The sequence below is a fragment of the Notothenia coriiceps genome, unplaced genomic scaffold (genome assembly GCF_000735185.1).
Source record: "Notothenia coriiceps isolate Sejong01 unplaced genomic scaffold, NC01 NC01_scaffold00035606, whole genome shotgun sequence".
NCBI lineage: Eukaryota > Metazoa > Chordata > Actinopteri > Perciformes > Nototheniidae > Notothenia > Notothenia coriiceps.
Genome location: NW_011368307.1, coordinates 83,205 through 89,248, shown reverse-complemented (window position 1 = coordinate 89,248; position 6,044 = coordinate 83,205). Strand labels below are relative to the sequence as shown.

The 6,044-nt window shown below is 37.6% G+C and overlaps 1 protein-coding gene across 3 annotated transcripts in view; it reads right to left on the bottom strand.

Annotated features, from left to right (window-relative positions):
• Nucleotides 1-3,147: 3,147 nt before the first annotated feature.
• Nucleotides 3,148-6,044, bottom strand: part of LOC104963091 (catenin beta-1-like) — a 29,529-nt gene continuing 26,632 nt past the window's right edge. For all 3 annotated transcript variants that reach the window (XM_010791643.1, XM_010791646.1, XM_010791644.1), the window contains exon 12: nt 3,148-3,161. The gene's annotated coding sequence lies outside the window, so the exon portion shown is untranslated. The remainder of the gene's footprint in view (nt 3,162-6,044) is intronic.

Here is a 6,044-nt window from a genome sequence, read left to right as displayed (position 1 = left end):
TCCACTTTCACCCGATCCTCCTCCTCCTCCTCCTCCAGCCCCGGTGTTTACAGGGCGTGTCTTGAAACCCAAAGACACTCAGGGCTAAGCTGAGGTCCCTTTGACACATGTGTTACTGCTGCTTCATTTCAAATTAAATGATAGGCCAAGATTTATTTTGAATCTATCTTACATTTGCCAATACACATGAAAACAGTTTTGGTTGCTTTAATAGTTTCTCATCCCCATGCTGACCATGAGAGATCTTTTCAAGACATGATTTTAGGGGACAGCAGAAGAATCAGAATCAGCAGGTTTATTGCCAAAAAGGTTAACACATACGAGGAATTTGTCTTGGTGTACATGGTGCATACATACACAGTTAAAGAAGAAAATAAGTAAGAAAAAACAACCACAAAATAAAATAAAATAATCAAAACTATACATTTAGATGTAGAAAAGGATTTACATGAAATCTGGATATACCAAAAAACGCAGTATAAAATAAAAGCATTTTATTCATTTTTCCAAAAATAATCCACTTACTTATTCTGTACAAACATTCAAAAAGCATTACTTTTCAGAGTAGTGCTTAATTCTCCCTTCGCTCCACAATAATATTTCTAAATGTGTGGTACCCGGTAAGTGAGTGTTGCTTTAAGAGGGACCAGAATAAATTCAACACATCATTAAGCCCACATTTGGCTTTATTGTGGATTGATGGTTTGCACATGTTTTACATTTTATTTAGATGCCGCCATGATATAACCTAGAAATCAGAAATCAGAATCAGAAACAGGTTTATTGCCAGGTAGGTTCGCACATACTAGGAATTTGACTTGATGTCATGGCGCATACATAAAATATAAAAAACAAGAAATCTAATATAAAACAAAAAATATTTTACACCGTAATAAAATACAGTTAAATACCAATACAAATTAAATAAAGCAGTAATTTACATGGGAATAGAATGCTATGAATGAATTTTAGAATATAAACTATGAAATGTGAAATAAGAATAAGTGCAGAAAGGAGTATGAACATTGTGTGCATTAATGTACCTCACATCCTAATCTGAAGCGCAAGTGAGTGCCACACTTTATCCGCCATATAGCACCCCCCGCTCATGACACAGATTGGGCAAGGATCATTCGGGCTTGGTCATTTTAAAAGTAGCTCCCAAGCTGAAAAAGTGTGGGCACCCCTGCAGTAGAGACACAATACAAATGTGAACCTGAAAAATGAGCAAAATATTTCCTTTGTAAACGAGCTCTCATGGAGACTGTCAATATAACCACCGTTGANCTAATCATGAGGGGCATTTCAGTTTAGAAAAACGTTGATGGACAATTTAAATATGCCAATAATGATTTACAATGTCATTCACTTTTATACAACGTACTATAAAGTGAATGACATTGTAAATCATTATTGGCATATTTAAATTGTCCATCAACGTTTTTCTAAACTGAAATGCCCCTCATGATTAGCCTCTTTATTATGATAAATAAGTAAAATTTTACTAAAGACATATAAAAGTCAAAATGTATTATTGTAGAGATTATGCTATCATTGATTGATTATTGTGTTGAAAAGTAGATGCAAGCAAACTTGAAAGGTATTGGTCAACTCACCAGTACTTTTCAAAGCATGTTCAATGACCACAAGGGCTTATTCATTGTGTGTAATGCTGCCTTCAGGGGCTGTTGTAAATACTACTTCTGTAATTAGATGTACAATTCAATGAGGTAGAAAAAAACAAATGTTGGAGGAATTATTAAGATGTTTTACTTAAGAAAAAGTGACAGTAGCACACTATAAAAAACGCATTAAAGTAATGCATTCTGTAGGCTACTTAAAACATCAAAAGTAAAAGTTATTTATAGAATGCACAATGGTATTGTGCACAATAATAGAATGCACAATGGTATTTTCAAATTGAAAATGTCAACAAGTCATGACAACCCAAGTGATGCAAAAGGCTTGTAACAGGAGACTGTGATTCAGACGCACATGGCTTGATATGTGTCTGTAGGTCACGTAGTAAATGGTCTGTTGGCTGATGTAAATGGGTGACTAATGCAGAAAGGTTCCAGCCTGTATTGTGTTTTAGTGAAAACAATGACAACATTTAAGTTGTGGCTCTGACAGTTACCCCCTGTTGTAAATTTTTCCAACTTTTGGAAAAGTTGAAAATGTACTTTCCAGTAACCTGGGGTGTGCGGATAAATCACTATACAGTGTGTGTGTTGCTGAAGTTCTTGTTAGCTGCCACTCTTAATAATACAGCACCATGAATACTCACTTTAAATGTTTAGTCTTATTTGTTTAACATGAAGACATTCTCCAGCCTCACATGCAATGAACCGAGTGTTTGAAGGGTTTAGGTGGATCTATAAGCAGAAATTGAAATATGGGATCAGATCAGCATTCATGGTGTTTGACTTTTGCACATCCATGATTTAACAGTCCCCAGGAAGAGTGCTGGGCTTTAAGGACCATTTTTGTAATGACCAAATGGGAGGATTAGTCAGTAGGTTGCAATCTACAACCTCAACACTAAAGACGCTTAATCCTACAAACACGACCTAAATGTGCGGCATCTTCTCATCTAACTTTCAGCAACCAAAATAATTGTCCACAACAGCCAGCACCCAGGTGTTTTATGAATGTATACCACATGTAATTATTGCACCTGTAGTTAACAGGTCAACAGACAGATAAACAATGTGAATTTTATTTGGCTGTAAAGTCAGTTTACCACCAGAAGTGTGTCAGCTCCTCCTCTGATATGAGGTTTTTCTCCGCCTGTCTACAGTATATTCAATATTCATTATCTTATTTTTTAAGGTATGGTAACAGCTTTGATAAGACTGTCCTGGTTTATCTTGATGTTGATATGGTTGTTACTGAGTGACTAAGATGGCTGGGTAAATGTAAATGATACATCATCATGAAAACATTGTTTGGTCTGGGAGCGCCTGAGGGCAAAGTTTAAACTAACCGGACGTCTACAAAATGTCAGTACACTCTTGGTCTACACCGTTGACAGAATTTCTAAACCCTTTTGATGCAGGTATTCTTGAAAGAATAAGTAAACTATGATTTAAAAAAAAAAGTAACTATTGTGCTGTTTAAAAGAAAGCAATCGAAAGTCTCACAACCACAGGGACTGTCAGCTGACACATTTTTCGAAGAAGTGAAACGAACAAGACTGTGAAATTATTGAAGATCGTATCTTACAACCTGTTCTGGAAAAGGCAAAGGCACAAGACTAGTAATTCAGTAAAGGTCGTTCATTCATGTGTTCACAATGTCTAACTGATTAAGTACAAATTATCTTCAACACAGTGACAATCAGATGTGCATAGTTGCTCTTTAATGTTGAACCAATAACCAGCAAATCATTTGGAAACAGGGAAAAAGCATTTAGCTCTGCAGTACAAAAGAGATGGTGTTGTTGGAATGACCCGCATGGCTGATTCTGTGTTACATAAGAAAATAAGATCAACACACTTTGAGTTAACCTAATTCTCCCAGAGGCAGAGTCAGTGGTCATAGCTTTTATATCTTTATCTCAAGCACCAATTGTAGGCATAGTTGACATGCCAAGGCAGAGTTAGTGAGGACACACTCAAACAAAGCTGGAGTAACACTGTGTGTGAGTGCCATCTCTAAACTGTACTACTTTTGGCGCTACGCAGGAATTGCTTAGATGAATATGACATGGGTTTTTTATTTGGTTACATTGGCAACATTACATTGCGATTAACAGCCTGCTTACCTTCCATACTGTTTGTTTTATTCCATACTTTTGCATGCATGCAAAAATACCCACTGAACATAAATGATCTCTTTGACATCGGTGTTCGGTAAACTATAATTTCTTTACACTTGGCAGGAGCAACACATTCCAGCAGCAGCAGGTCGGCCTGTGCAGAGAGAGTTGGACCGTTGACTAAAGGGGAAGCTGCGCCTAACCAGCCTCTGTTTGGATTCCTGAGAAAAGTATGTGAGGTCAGGACGACACGACATTAGCTCGGGGGTGAAACTGCAAATGACAATTCATAGCAAAATCACTGCAACTCACACCAAACCAATCTAGATTGATAAAAAATCACTACAGGTAAGAGATAAATGTTTTTATTTTTATTTTGGGGTAAATCTTCCCTTGGCCCTGTAGAGATTACATTAAAGGCCCCCTATCGAACTCTTTTACAACAATATATTATAGGTCTCAGATATATACAAAACATGTCTCTGAACTGTTTGGCTCGAAATACCAAACAGATCTTACATTGTAGCATCCCATTAACCCCTCTGTTTCAGCCCTGTTTCAAAAGTGCTGAGTATGTGGATGTGTTGGTTTAAAAAAACACAATGGTGCTCTAGGAGGACATTCAGGTCATAAGGTGGACAGGTGTTAACTTAGTTGGTAAGTGGCTAATGGTTTCCCAACAAAGACTGTTGTGCCATCACTATGTTGCCAAATCTGATCAGCTAATTTTCATCAGAACAAAAAGAGAGAGAATCTTTTTCCTGAAACTTTTCGAGTCTCTTAACACACTGGCGACACATAATTATGTATAAAAGTGGATTTTGCATAATAGGTGACCTTTAAATTCTGAGCTTGATTCAGGTCCTCTAAAGTTGTTTGGAAGTATAGCATCCCAACAGAGAAGCGCTAATCCGGGTCATGAGGATCTTCCTGGATTAATTAAAGCGATGGTCTATGACATAAAGGCGGCACATTTTGAGCCCCTTCTGTTTTGCTGTTACTCGATGTACTATGTAACAACAGGGTTTGGATATAAACAGCGGATGCAGCTGTTTGGATTATTTGGGTAGCGGGTGAGTGGACAGTGACCCCCTGTTGTAAATCTTTCCAACTTTTGGAAAAGTTGAAAATGTACTTTCCAGTAACCTGGGGTGTGCGGATACATCACTATACAGTCAGTGTGTGTGTTGCTGAAGTTCTTGTTAGCTACCACTCTTAATAATACAGCACCATAAATACGCACTTTAAATGTTTAGTCTTATTTGTTTAACATGAAGACATCCTCCAGCCTCACATATAGTGAACCGAGTGTTTGAAGGATTTAGGTGGATCTATAAGCAGAAATTTAAATATGGGATCAGATCTGCATTCATGGTGTTGGACTTTTGCACAGCATGATTTTAAAAGTCCCCAGGAAGAGTGCTGGGCTTTAAGGACCATTTTTGTAATGACCAAATGGGAGGATTAGTCACTAGGTTGCAATCTACAACCTCAACACTAAAGACGATGTTTGAGGAACAGATAAAAGGGATGGTGGTGTGTTGTGGATTAGCAACCACAAGTGGAAATAAGAGGGCTGTCAAGAAATGTCACCATTGAATCTAATTGATTTTAAAGGGGATTTTTGCATAACTGCGTGTGTGAATTATGTTTTGACTGGCCACGTGTCCTCAAAGTTACGGATTCATTCACGGCCAAGGGAAACTTAGAGTTGATTAACTTACTGCATGCTAAACCATACTGCTCTGCCAAAAGGAGAAAATACTGTAGTGTATTTTCAATGATTCACAATTTGTTTTGGTAGAAAAGTTGGAGGACTGTGATATTGCATGACCTACTTTAATNGAAGACATCCTCCAGCCTCACATATAGTGAACCGAGTGTTTGAAGGATTTAGGTGGATCTATAAGCAGAAATTGAAATATGGAATCAGATCAGCATTCATGGTGTTTGACTTTTGCACATCCATGATTTAACAGTCCCCAGGAAGAGTGCTGGGCTTTAAGGACCATTTTTGTAATGACCAAATGGGAGGATTAGTCANTGTGTGCCTTGGCAGTCTGTCAAGAAATGTCACCATTGAATCTAATTGATTTTAAAGGGGATTTTTGCACGCGTGTCCTCAAAGTTACGGATTCATTCACGGCCAAGGGAAACTTAGAGTTGATTAACTTAGTGCATGCTAAACCATACTGCTCTGCCAAAAGGAGAAAATACTGTAGTGTATTTTCAATGATTCACAATTTGTTTTGGTAGAAAAGTTGGAGGACTGTGATATTGCATG